Below are 14,676 nucleotides of genomic sequence, written 5' to 3'. Positions count from 1 at the left end.
ATGTGTGCAGAGTGCAGGGTATTACATGCAATGTGTCTGTGCCCAGGGTATTATATAATATATGTCTGTTAACCGAGTATTATATACAATGTGTCTGTCCACAGGGTATTATATTCAGTGTGTGCACAAAGCATTATATGCAATGTATTTATGCACAGAGTTTTATATACAATATTTATGTGCAGAGGGTATTATATACAATGTATCTGTGCACACAGTATTATATTGAATGTGTCTGTGTACTGGGAATTTACAATGTCGCTGTGCTCACTGTATTATATACAATGTGTGCACAGCACAGGGTATTATATGCAATGTGTCTGTGCACAGGGTATTATATAATATGTGTCTGTGGACTGCTATTATATACAGTATGAGGAGTGCATGATGTTATATACATGTATCTGTGCACACAGTATTATATTGAATGTGTCTGTGTATTGGAAATTTACAATGTCCCTGTGCTCACAGAATTATGTACAATGTGTGCAGAGCGTAGGGTATTATATGCAATGTGTCTGTGCCCAGGGTATTATATGATATATGTCTGTTAACAGTATTATATACAATGTGTCTGTCCACAGGGTATTATATTCAGTGTGTGCACAAAGTATTATATGCAATGTATTTATGCACAGAGTTTTATATGCAATATTTCTGTGCAGAGGGTATTATATACAATGTATCTGTGCACACATTATTATATTGAATGTCTGTGTACTGGGAATTTACAATGTCCCTGTGCTCACTGTATTATATACAATGTGTGCACAGCACAGGGTATTATATGCAATGTGTCTGTGCACAGGGTATTATATAATATGTGTCTGTGGACTGCTAGTATATACAGTATGAGGAGTGCATGATGTTATATACATGTATCTGTGCACACAGTATTATATTGAATGTGTCTGTATATTGGAAATTTACACTGTCCCTGTGCTCACAGAATTATGTACAATGTGTGCAGAGCACAGGTATTATATGCAATGTGTATGTGCCCAGGGTATTGTATAATATATGTCTGTGCACTGAGTATTATATACAATGTATCTGTCCACAGGGTAGTATATTCAGTGTGTGTACAAAGTATTATATGCAATGTATTTATGCACAGAGTTTTATATACAATATTTCTGTGCAGAGGGTATTATATACAATGTATCTGTGCACACAGTATTATATTGAATGTGTCTGTGTACTGGGAATTTACAATGTCCCTGTGACCACAATATTATATACAATGTGTGCACAGCACAGGGTATTATATGCAATGTGTCTGTGCACAGGGTATTATATTATATGTGTCTGTGGATTGCTATTATATACAGTATGGGGAGTGCATGATGTTATATACAGTGTATCTGTGCACACAGTATTATATTGAATGTGTCTGTGTACTGGAAATTTACAATGTCCCTGTGCTCACAGTATTATGTACAATGTGTGCAGAGTGCAGGGTATTACATGCAATGTGTCTGTGCCCAGGGTATTATATAATATATGTCTGTTAACCGAGTATTATATACAATGTGTCTGTCCACAGGGTATTATATTCAGTGTGTGCACAAAGCATTATATGCAATGTATTTATGCACAGAGTTTTATATACAATATTTATGTGCAGAGGGTATTATATACAATGTATCTGTGCACACAGTATTATATTGAATGTGTCTGTGTACTGGGAATTTACAATGTCGCTGTGCTCACTGTATTATATACAATGTGTGCACAGCACAGGGTATTATATGCAATGTGTCTGTGCACAGGGTATTATATAATATGTGTCTGTGGACTGCTATTATATACAGTATGAGGAGTGCATGATGTTATATACATGTATCTGTGCACACAGTATTATATTGAATGTGTCTGTGTATTGGAAATTTACAATGTCCCTGTGCTCACAGAATTATGTACAATGTGTGCAGAGCGTAGGGTATTATATGCAATGTGTCTGTGCCCAGGGTATTATATGATATATGTCTGTTAACCGAGTATTATATACAATGTGTCTGTCCACAGGGTATTATATTCAGTGTGTGCACAAAGTATTATATGCAATGTATTTATGCACAGAGTTTTATATGCAATATTTCTGTGCAGAGGGTATTATATACAATGTATCTGTGCACACATTATTATATTGAATGTGTCTGTGTACTGGGAATTTACAATGTCCCTGTGCTCACTGTATTATATACAATGTGTGCACAGCACAGGGTATTATATGCAATGTGTCTGTGCACAGGGTATTATATAATATGTGTCTGTGGACTGCTAGTATATACAGTATGAGGAGTGCATGATGTTATATACATGTATCTGTGCACACAGTATTATATTGAATGTGTCTGTATATTGGAAATTTACACTGTCCCTGTGCTCACAGAATTATGTACAATGTGTGCAGAGCACAGGGTATTATATGCAATGTGTATGTGCCCAGGGTATTGTATAATATATGTCTGTGCACTGAGTATTATATACAATGTATCTGTCCACAGGGTAGTATATTCAGTGTGTGTACAAAGTATTATATGCAATGTATTTATGCACAGAGTTTTATATACAATATTTCTGTGCAGAGGGTATTATATACAATGTATCTGTGCACACAGTATTATATTGAATGTGTCTGTGTACTGGGAATTTACAATGTCCCTGTGACCACAATATTATATACAATGTGTGCACAGCAGAGGGTATTATATGCAATGCATCTGTGCACAGGGTATTATATAATATGTGTCTGTGCACAGAGTATTATATATACAATGTGTCTGTCCACAGGGTATTATATACAGTGTGTGCACAAAGTATTATATGCAATGTATTTATGTACAGAGTTTTATATGCAATATTTCTGTGCAGAGGGTATTATATACAATGTATCTGTGCACTAGTATTACTTGCAATGTGTGCAGTGCACAGGGTATTATATACAATGTGTCTATGCAAGGGGTATTATATGCAATATGTATTCACAGGGTATTATATAAAATGTGTGCAGTTCAAAGGGTGCTATATACAACTTGTCTTTGCACATGGTATTATACACAATGTGTTTAGTGCACAAGGTATCATATTCAATGTGTCTGTGCAAAAGGTGTTATCTACTCTGAGTCTATGCACAGGATGTTATTTTCAATGTGGATAGTGTACAGGGTATTTTATGCAATGTGTGCAGTGTACAGGGTTTTGTATACAATGTGTGCAGTGCAAGAGGTATTATATACTATGTATCTATGTGTATGTTATTATATACAATGTGTGTAGTGCACAACCAATTATATACAATGTGTTCAGTCCACAAGATATCATATACAATGTGTGTGTGCACAGGTTATTATATACAATGTGTCTGTGCACAAGGTTTTATATACAATGAGTCTCTGCCAGGATATTATATACAATGAGTTTAGTACACAGGGAATTTTATATAATGTGTGCAAAAGATATTATATACTATGTATCCATGCACAGGGTATTGTATATAATATGTGCAGTGCACAGGCTGTTATAGTCAATGTATCTGTGCACACAGTGTTATATGCAATGCGTCTGTGCACAGGGTATTATATGCAATGTGTCTGTGTGAAGAGTATTAAATGCAATGTGCGAAAATACAGAAATCCTATGAAGACTTCTGCCAAGGTGCTAGAGGATTAAACTCTGTATTCCATGTGCCTATTTCTGTATTTATTTCATATTTGTTCTTATTTATTTATTTTTATTATTTATTATATAAAATGTGATTTAAGCCACCCAGGGAATACCAAAGATTATCACATCTTGCACACATGTGATTTATACCAGAATTTGGAGTTAGGTGACTTTCTACTTGGTCATCCAGTTGGTAGGGGCACACATGGATACCCATGCAATCCAGGAAGGTCCAGTCCCAGAAATGTAAGTAGTAGATCACTCATTATGTTTTTTTTCTGTTGTGTTGCTGCTGATGTGGCGTATGCCTTGGAGCTGTGACCTATGACCCCCATCTCCTTCTCCCTGCCTATTAGAGAGGTGGCATACAACACTGCACTGTTGTAGATGTGGAAATTCATTAAACATGTTTTTGGACTGCTGAAAGCCCACTCCTGCTAACTGGTTATATCTGTTGCCACAGTGCCATTTGTGCTGGACACCGCATGCTGCATAACATGGTGCTTTGACCACTGTTACTGCAACAGAAGTTTGCAGAATTGACTAACATACCTGAGAAAACAACCTAGGAGTAGCCAGGTGAGGAGTCTGCATAGAAACCTTCTGCAGTGTGTTATCATGCAATGTACCATGACACTAGAAAAGAGGTGGTGTCTGGTCCAAAACTATTGGCCATGACAAGTCAAATGCAAAATAAAACTGTTGCATGCCTTAACACACCCAGGCTATGAAATGCAGTGCATCACCTAACCATGCTGTACATCAGACATTAATGAAAACTTCCCAAACAAAAAGAACTTGGTAAAAGAAAAAAACGAGCAGGCTCCAGGAACACAAAAACACTAGTTACTAATGTGAGCACTTTAAAAACTACTGGGTTTGTTATTTCTATCAATTACTTAATTTTGTATATATAAATAGAAACCTTCATTGCGATATGTAAGGTATAATAAGAGTTACATCATATATGTGGATATGTACAAATACCTAAGAAACCAAAGGTTACTTACTAATGACTACCTGGTAATTGCTTTTATTTTAAGCAAGCATTTGATTGATATAGATTAATTCCCAGTAGTTTTTATATTTTTATATTTTTACATTTAGTAGGTTCTCAGGTCTCACTTATTTGCCCTATCTATTTATTTATTTGTATTGGATTTGACCCTTTTAGATAGAATAGTTTTATACTTTCTTCCTTTTTACGCATTTTTAATATTTTATTATGGACTTACAGATAAATTATATTTCTTTTAGTAGCATTATTTATGTATATTTAAACCTGTTTTACTTATGTTTTTATGGTCCCACAACTTGTTTTATAATGAACAACTTAAGTTAGTGAGTGTATATTGTTAATGCACTTATAATACATGTGGCAAATACCAATTAGGGATCGGGCCTAATTGATTTATTGGTTTTTAACACCATATATAGTGTTTTCTGTTGTCTTAGGTTTTGTCTGTAGAAGCTGGAGCATTTTCTCTAACGAAAGCGCTCACATTAATAAATAGTGTTTTTGTGTTCCTGGAGCCTGCTCATTTTTTCTTGTACATCAGACATTACCATACCCATATAAGCCTGAGAGGAGGGTAGGGCAGAGCCATCATCATTTGCACAGATAGGAGATCACAGTGACAAGGCAACAACAATGCCAGTACATATGGAGAGGTTATGGATGATGTCTGAGGTAATCATCTCAGGGATCATTTCCTCCAATGATAGGAATGGGAAGTTCCATGAGGGGAACACTGACTGGGTGTACCATGTCGACCTGCACTGTCAGGATTGGAGGTGGCTTGTCTTGGGGATGCTGTAGCATGTGGGGCACATGCTGGAGTGGCACTGTGGGACCCCAGTGAGGCCCTTTTAAAATAATTGCATCCACTACTGTACTGCTGCTGTACTGTATGCTGTTGCTGTGATGGCTTAGTGGTCAATTACTGTGTAAAGGGTCCTCAGTTCAAGACCTGCAAAGGCTATTTATTGGGGGTTGGGAGGATGGCCTAATGGTTAAGGTGTTTGTCTTACAAACACAAGGTGCAGGGTTCGAGTCTCACAAGGGATAATTGGCTAGGCTTAAATTGGCTCGCAAGAGCAGTTAGCCTAGTACAAATCTATGAACCTATGAACCTACTAAAACAGGTCTTGATATGGGAAGTTATTACAAGAGATATAGCTACAGTGGAATGGGCCCTTATTGACCTGTGGGTCCTTCAGTCGCTTGCTTGGTGGGGTTTGACAACAGGGGAACTACAAGTGCATTCACCACATCTATGAGTGTGTCCATGGCCAGTTGGAATATAATGGAGCCAGAAGAACACCGTTCACATTCAAGATAGTGTCTGTGGCCAGGGGTGGAGGCAACCATGGACAATGTGGACAGTGCAGCTGTCTTGGTAGTGATATGTACCATCTGCAATACACTGGATTGTCATTCTGCAATGTGCAACTATCTCCTATCATAACCATGGTGAGCAGTTACCCAGAGCCATATTGGTGAAATAATGGCTGCCATGTGGGCCACCACTGGCCTTGTCAGGCATGTCTGCTCCAGATCCCTATACACAGTGTCACTCTATATACATTGCAGAAATCATTCTCTGGAATGGTTATAGATTTTCACAAAGGTCGCATAGCTCAGTGAGCAGCTGTAACATGCTGTGACTAGTGGTTGTCTACCTGGATCACAAACTTGCACATCTGCTGATGGATGTCAAAAGTAATACCTAGGCCAGGAAATGTTTTACAGTTTTGTCTCGTGTGCACATTGATAGGTGGTGCAGACTTTTGATTCTCTCTGTGGTGGTGGTACTGCTGTATATCAGGGGTAGGGCTGACCTGGGCAGGGTGACCTGTGTTACATACAGAGCATGCAACAGGGTCATGCTGAAACTCTACAGTCCTGTTGTATGTGGGTAAATGGAGTGTTCCTTCTACTGTCACAGGGTGTCTTTAGATGTGCCACATGCATTGTGCCACCACTTTCAGCTTCTGAACATCTGCTGACATTCACAGAGAAGCCAGCAAACACCTGAGTCCGATTGATGAAAGCCGAAATATACAGGCAAACGTAATTTATTGAAAACTTCTTGAACTTGTTGGTTGGTTTTTTCTGAAGAAGTTGGGGCAGGAGCCCTGACGAAAAGTGTATGTAATTTTTCGCACTTCAAGAAGTTTTCATTAAATTACGTTTGCCTGTACATTTCGGCTTTCATCAATCGGACTCAGGTGTTTGCTGGCTTCTCTGTGAATTTGGAGGAGTTTGTATCATTTTTCTGCAGTTCATCTGCTGACATTGTTGTGCTGGATCCACTTCCAGTGGAACCTGCGAGTGTATACAGAAAACCTACCAGTACTAATGTTGGTGCATACTTTTGATTTTTTGCAACAATGCTGCACATGCACACACACAGACACACACACACACACACACACACATACACACACACACACACACACACACACACACACACACACACACACACACACACACACACACACACACACAGTCTCCATTCCAGCCATGATACTCCTGGTGGACATAAATGCAGATGTGTTCATCTAACTCAACTAGCACACAAGTGTGAGTTGGTGTTTCACATGAATCACATGTGCCTTTACTCATTATGGACATCCCCTGTAGTCTATTGGGCAGTTATACCTCATGGTGTAGGTGGTTTCTGTTGAGCTCTGATGTTCCTGGTTGACATAAATGAAAATCTTTTTGTCAGAGTACATCATTTAGAGATGCAATATACAGTTTTACAGGAATGCATGTGCCGCTACTCAGATGTGGAATCCCCTGTGGACATTGGGTTGTCATTCTTTGTGGTGCAGATTTTCTCTGTTTTAGCCCCAATGTCCCTGGATAACATTAATGCTGGTATGAATGTCTGAATAAACCATACAAAGGTTTTAGGCAATGAGTTAAAGGAATGGCATGTGCCACTGCTTACCTGGTGCATCTCCTAATGGCACCTAGGCAGTCTTCACCAGCTCAGCACCCACAACCATTCAGCTGCCAGCTATGAGGGATCTCACTTCCCTCAGGGAGGAGTAAAAGGAATCACCACTGTGTTGGAAGTTCACCCCCAGTGGCAAGCTGTGTCTGGCAATTTCCTGATCCATGGTCTTAGTGAGCAAGAGCACCTCAGTGATCTTGCAGTGTATTTGTTGCAGCATCCTCTTATGCCTGCCCACTGCATGGATGTTTTGCACCATCTTTTACCACACCTTATCCCATAAGGCCTTGCCTGCTTTACCCTTGCAAAGGGTATGCTGGCCACATGTGCATAAGGCTTGCAGTAGCACCTCTGTCTCCTGTGTGGGAAACTTCTCCAGCCTTTGCCATTCTTTTGGAGCCTTGGTAAATCAAGTATGCCTGTGGGTACACATGTGGTTCGGTGTGGGCATGCATTGCAGCCTCTGCCAGCCAACTCTTGCTCTTCTGACTGTCCCCAAATTGCCTGTGGTGGTCACAGCCCTGTGCACAGCAAATAGGGTAACTGTTCTGATACTGTGCCACAGTGGGGCAGCTGTGGACATGTGAGGCATGTGTCCTGCTCCTTGAAATTGCATCAATGGCATGGTCTTTGTCCAGTGCATGGCAGATCCAGTGTCCCCCTGTAGCCTGTCATGGTATATGCTAGGCTGCAACTGAGCCTGCCTGTATTCTCCATGTCCTGCCTAAATAAAGCTCTGACCCCTTCTGTTTGCTCCCTGTCAGTTTGAGTTCTCCCCAGTCTGTCACTCCCCTTTCTTGGACAATTCAGTGTTACCAGACACACTTTAGTGCTGTGTGACAGTTTCTGTGTCTGTCATGTCCCTTAAGTGGGAACTACAATTTTATGGCCCATTGCCAGTTATTTAGTTTATTGTCAGTTTTCCTGTGTGGCAGTGCAATCTCTTCAGAGTCTCAGTGTTGCTTTCTGTAATGTGGATGTCAAAATGGTGACCATGCTTCTAATTGTGCTAAAATGGGGCTCATAGACCAGCTATTATAGTAACGAGGTGTTTTAGCATGATCATCTCTGAATCATATCAGTAGTATAGGTTCATAGGTTCATAGGTTCATAGGTAGGTACTAGGCTATCTGCCCGAAGGCATTTATAAGCCTAGCCAGAATGTGTTGGCTTTCGCCAGCCCCTTAGATTAGTTCCCTGTGCATCTGTCCAGCAGATCCTCTGAAGTGATCCCCGGGGTAAACTTTCTGTTTCCCATCCACTCGTCAAGGTTTCTCTTGAAGAGTGCTAGTGAGGAGCTCTGCCTAATATAGATTGTAATCTTGTTCCAAAGCATGGCAAGTCTCTGGGACAGCAATCTATCCCTCCAGCATGTCCTATTTATTGTTGTGGTGAAGTTTAGATCCATAGAAAGTGTGGCTTGAGGGGATAAGGTTTTCTTTAGGTGGAGCATGTCCATCAATTCTGGGTTGGACATGGCCTTATATGTCAGGCAGAGATCACCTCTGAGCAGGCGGTATGCAACCGAGTACAGCTGGAGTTTCTTCATTTGAGCTGCATAGGGCATCTGTTTGAAGCCAGTGATCCTCTTGGTGAGGTACTTCTGTGGTCTTTCCAACTTCTGCAGGTGTTTTGTAAGGTACATCCCAAATGGGGCATTGTACTCTATGATGGGTCTGATGAGTGATGAGTAGTGGGGCACAATGACCTCTTTTGATCTGGATGCAAACCATTTTGTGATTAGGTGGGCCACATAGGAGGATTTTCTAACCACTTTGGCAATGTGATTATGAAAGGAGAGATTACTGTCTACTTGTGTCCCCAGATCCCTTATTACGTTTTCCGTATTTAGGGGACTACCACCTATGTGGTAGTTTGTGGGTACTTTGTTATTTCCAAAGGGAATAACTATGCACTTTTTGGCATTTAGCTTGAGGCCATAATTTTGACACCAGGTATCCATCTCAATGAGACCCTTTTGGAAGATGTCTGTGACAGCCAGTAAGTCAGTTATAGCCCCTAGTTTGCAGTCATCTGTGAACTTGGTCAGCCATACTCCTCCTGTGCTTGTCTGTACCTCTGAGAAGTATATGCCAAACAGGAGTGGTCCTAGGACTGAACCCTGGGAAATGCCACTTGTAACCAGTTTAGAGTCAGACCTAGTTCCTACAACTTTCACCATGTGGGTTCTGTCAGTGAGCCAATTGGCAACCCATCTTGTGACATAGGGGTTTATGTTCAGGCTGGTGAGCTTGTCTATAATACCAGAATGGGGAATGGTGTCGAAGGCCTTTGCGAGGTCTAGGTAGACTGTGTGTACCACTTTTCCCTCATCTATAGCCTTGGTAACTGTCTCAAAGAAGTCCACCAGGATTAGTAGGCATGATCTGCCCTTAACAAAGCCAAACTGGGTAGGGTCCAGTGTTTGGAGATTCCCAATGTCTCTGTTAATGAGTTCCATGATGATGTACTCCATAGCCTTGCAGACCAAGCTAGTCAGGCTTATAGGGCAATAGTTCCCAGGGTCTGTTGTGGCTCCACCTTTGTGGAGCAGAATAATTGTTGCTGTGCACCACTCTATGGGTACATAGCCTGTGGAGAGGCTGAGTTTGAACAGTGTGTTTAAGTGAGAGGTTAGTTCGTCTTTGAGCTTGTGTAGGACCCACTGATGCTGTGTTTTTGGCTTTGGAGAGGGCTATTTTAACCTGAGTGTCTGTGATTTCAGGGGCTCAACATTCTTCTGGTATGGTTATGGGCTCTTTTGGGGGTGAGAGGGGGTGATGTTTGCACTGAGCCTGTCTGCCAGGATGTTGGCAATATTGGTTGGTTCAGTGTATTGTGTGCCATTCTGCACTAACTCCAAGCAGATCTGAGCATTGCCACTTAGATTCTTGACATAGCTAAAGAAAGCCTTGTGGTTATCTTTGGAGTCCTTGGCAAGTTTTCTTTCAAAGCTCGCCTTGGATGATTTTATGAGGGATCGTAGTTTCTTGCTGATACTGATCAGGGATGTCTTCCCTTATTGGGATTTTACTCTTTTCTGTACTAGTTTCCTCCTTCTATTGTATAGCTTGTTTATGGCAGGGGTCCACCAGACTGGTTTCCTTTTCTTGGAGAAGTGAGTCTTGGTTTTGCTTGGGATAGCACAATCCATGCATTCTTATAGGTGCCCGTAGAATGCATTAGTAAAGGATTTTGCAGCTTGGACAGCGTTATCCTTTAGCATGGGAGCTTTGAAACTTTCCACCTCCATCTTAAGTAACGTGAAGTTTGCTTTTGAAAAGTTTTTCATGGTGGTTTCCTTGTCCGGGGGTGGGGGCAGAATGTGGATATCCAAAGTGATTTGTTAATGGTCAGATCTAACCAGCAAGAGGTTGACCTCCGGTGTGGAACATCACCCATGTTGGTGATGATCAGGTCCAATATGTTGTCACCTCTGGTGGGAGTGTTGACCAGTTGTTTCAGGGTGTTTGAGTTTATAAATTCTAGGAAATGTTGGGCAAAGGAGTTAGTACTTGAGTAATTCTCCCAGTTAATGTTTGGGTAGTTGGAATTACCCAATATTAGGGTGTTTGGCAGGACCTTTATGTTACCCAGTGTTTCCAGAAATGTGGAATGGGGGTTCTGGAACATGGTGGGTGATCTGTAACAAGCTACAATTTGAATTGCAGTTTTGCCCATTGTTAGTTGCACGTGGATAATCTCTAAAGCATCATGCTGTGCCACTAACCTGGAGGTGTGGGTATCCTTGATTAATATGGATACTCCCCCACCTTTTGTATTTCGGTTCAGGTTCTGTGGCCAAAATGTATGGTATGAGTTGTAGACTGGTAGTGCTGGGGTGCTCTCTGGAGCCTTAAACCAGGTTTCTGTTACTGCACACATATCAATTTTCTCCATACTGAGGAGTGCCTTGAGTGCGTGCACTTTCAGGTTTAGACTTCTGACATTGAGTAGTATTACCCTCAGATTTTTGTTACTTGTGCTATTTATGGTGGTGGGTTTGTCTTTTGAGCCTTGCCTAAAAAAAGTGATATAGGGGTGGCAAAAGCCTTGGCCAGTATTCGAAAGCATAAGGGTGACAGGTGCAAGCCATCTCTAGCAAAGCAGCGTGGCTTGTCGAGCATGTCGTCCCAGGCTGACAGACACTGGATCCCCTTTGAATGACACCAGAAACTTAGCCAATTGTTGAAATTGATCATTTTTTCTTTATACTGTGGTATCATTCTTGGTGAGGGCAGGATGCTACTCAGGGTCAGAGTCATACCTCCTGGGCTATGTGATCAGAGAGCTCTTCCACGTCTCTTTTCATGTAGTCCAGGGAGGTACGGCTCAGGTCATTCACATCAACATGGAAAATGACAGAGTCATATTTGTACTTGTTCTGGAGTGACCTGAGTGCTTGTATTATGTGCCAGATCCTGGCACCCGACAGGCAGCTAACAGTAACCTTCTCCTTATTCAGCCTAGTGAGTGGGACGTCAGTGTGCCTGACTATAGAGTCACCTATTACTAGTATGTTGGGTATGTTATTTTGCCTTGTGGGCTGTGATTGCGTGGCACACTGGTTTTGTGAAGTATGTGTTCCGTGGTTTGTGTTGGGGGGTGGAGGTTGCTTGGATGTCTGCTTTGGAGGGCTCAGTTGCTTTTGCAGATTTTTATTTAGAGCTTCCGAGTATGCTTTCGTGTATTTACATGTGTTTTTACCGGTGCTGATTTAATGGGTCTGTGTGAGACTGGTGGTGTGATGCCAGTATTTCTCTTCTCCTCTTGACTGTCTGATCCAGTCTGGAGTTGAAAGAGCTTAGCCTCCAGTTTTGCTGTATAATTGCATCTCTCACATGTATTAGTGTTTGGTGGTAGGAGGAGAGGGTTGTCTGTGTACATGAGGCAGTTGTTACATTGCTTCAAAATGCCCAGATTCACCAGTTGGACTGGAGAGTACACCTGAAACTGCCCTTTGGACATGCCTGGATAGGTACAGTAAAGTGTTTTACTGAATAGCTGGTAAGGTCGAATAGAGAGCCTTGTCCTTCTGTAGTGCTAGGGTTTATAAGTGTTTGCTATGAGTTTTGAGCAAGTGCCAAGCAGAGACATAAATGAATTGAGTGCTTAAGTTGAATGTTTGTCTAGTTCCAAGGGAAAAATTGAAGAGAGACTTTGTGGAGCCGGAAATAGTTATACCCTAGCTAACCGGCGCTGCCCGGCACGCAAAATCAGGCAAATGTGGTTTTTATAGCAGGGAAATGAAAGAGATAGAAATTAGTCCAAAATGGACAGTAAACTACTACTTTCTGATCTGAAACCACTCCTCCAGGGACGGATAGGCTGCTCAAACCTCCCCTCTGACACGTGAACAGAGAAACTTCCTTCTATCCAAGTAAGGTATGGACAAACACAGAGATTTGTAACACAGCCCTGAATTCAGCACTAACCTGAAAACTGGACTATACTAGCTTAGAAAGGTGGGAAACAAGTATATATATATATATATATATATATATATATATATATATATATATATATATATATATATATATATATATATATATATACATATTTTTTTTTTTCAGAAAATAAAGCAGATACAATAAAAAAACACTTTAAATGCACATAAAAAGATGCTTATTGTTATATATCTCAGTTCAGAGTTGTAGTCAATGCCCCTAGTGATAAAGAAGGAAGAAACACAAATACAGTAAAAGCAGTTGAATAAAGTGCAATTTATATATATATATATATATATATATATATATATATATATATATATATGAATAACAATATAAAACAAACAATCTGATTTAAATAAGTTACCGAATTAACCAGAAAAAAATCAAAACTGAGTCCTGTTCCAGCAGTCTTCAATCAGACAAATTCTAACTGCACACTCCTGCTACTAGGGTGCAGGGGAATCTTCTCCAAAAAAGATGGCCTGGATCAGTGCTCAAGTTATACAAACAAAGCTAGATTCAGCAGTCCTGAATCTGGTCCTATGCTACAGCAACAAGGCGCACCAATTTCAGAAACAGTTTGAATAAGCAGGCACAATAAGTCTGTGACCAGAAATTCCCAGCTCAGAAGGGCAGAATCCAGCTTCTCCTCCCACAAGAGTGCAGACCACAAACCTTCTTAATATAGAATAACTGGCCTGAGGCCCAAGTGCTTAAACCAGAACTAATACACTTTTAGAATAGCAGACACTGAGCTTTCAATCAGCAATTCCCAGCTTAGAAGGATGTAAGCTACCTGTCCTGCCACAACAATGCAGACCACAAACCTTCTTAATGTAAAACAACCAGTATGAAGCCCAAGTGCTTAAGCCAAAAGACTTAGAATAACAGTTACAATTTAATCAGGCTATTACAAAGCAGCAATAAGTGCAGCAGAATAAATACAATTGAGTACTTTTAAGAAGAGGCAAAAGCAAAATAAAGAAGGAGGAAACACAAATACAGTAAAAGCAGATGTTTTTTTTTTGTTGTTAGTAAAGTACAAGGAGAGATGAAGGAAGACCCTAAGTGGGTTGGCCTTCTCAAATCTTCTCTCTGTATTATATAGAGTGAACACTAGACTCAGAATATGATCTCACTGTATTCGGTTAAGTGAGCAAATGAGATGGACTCAGGAGGAATGTTTACATAGAGACTTACACCAGGGGAGGGCAATTCCAGGGCCACCAACACTAACACCAAAACAAGAACAGGAAGGGTGAGTGGGGACAAACAAGAAGAAGACTAAGTACAGTTGTACAGATTACATAGATATTAAATCAAAATGCAGACAAAAATGAGAATAAACACTTATCTATTCTCGATATCACAGCTGGCAGAAGGTCAAGCTCTCTGCAGCAGCCTGAGCAACAGGTATATCTGATTTAAGACACAGGACAGAAACCAAACAATACAGATACAGGAATACTTTGGCCGGATTATACTAGTTCTGAAAACTTACTGCCACTAAGAAAACAGACAAGGCCTCCAGACAAAGGATTTCAGTATAATGTGTTATCACTTCTATTCTATGTTATAGAGTGGGCATGTCC

Source organism: Protopterus annectens, chromosome 17.part0 (assembly GCF_019279795.1).
Source record: "Protopterus annectens isolate FY-2018-M chromosome 17.part0, PAN1.0, whole genome shotgun sequence".
In the NCBI taxonomy this organism is placed as follows: Eukaryota; Metazoa; Chordata; order Ceratodontiformes; family Protopteridae; genus Protopterus; species Protopterus annectens.
This window is presented reverse-complemented; position numbering follows the sequence as displayed.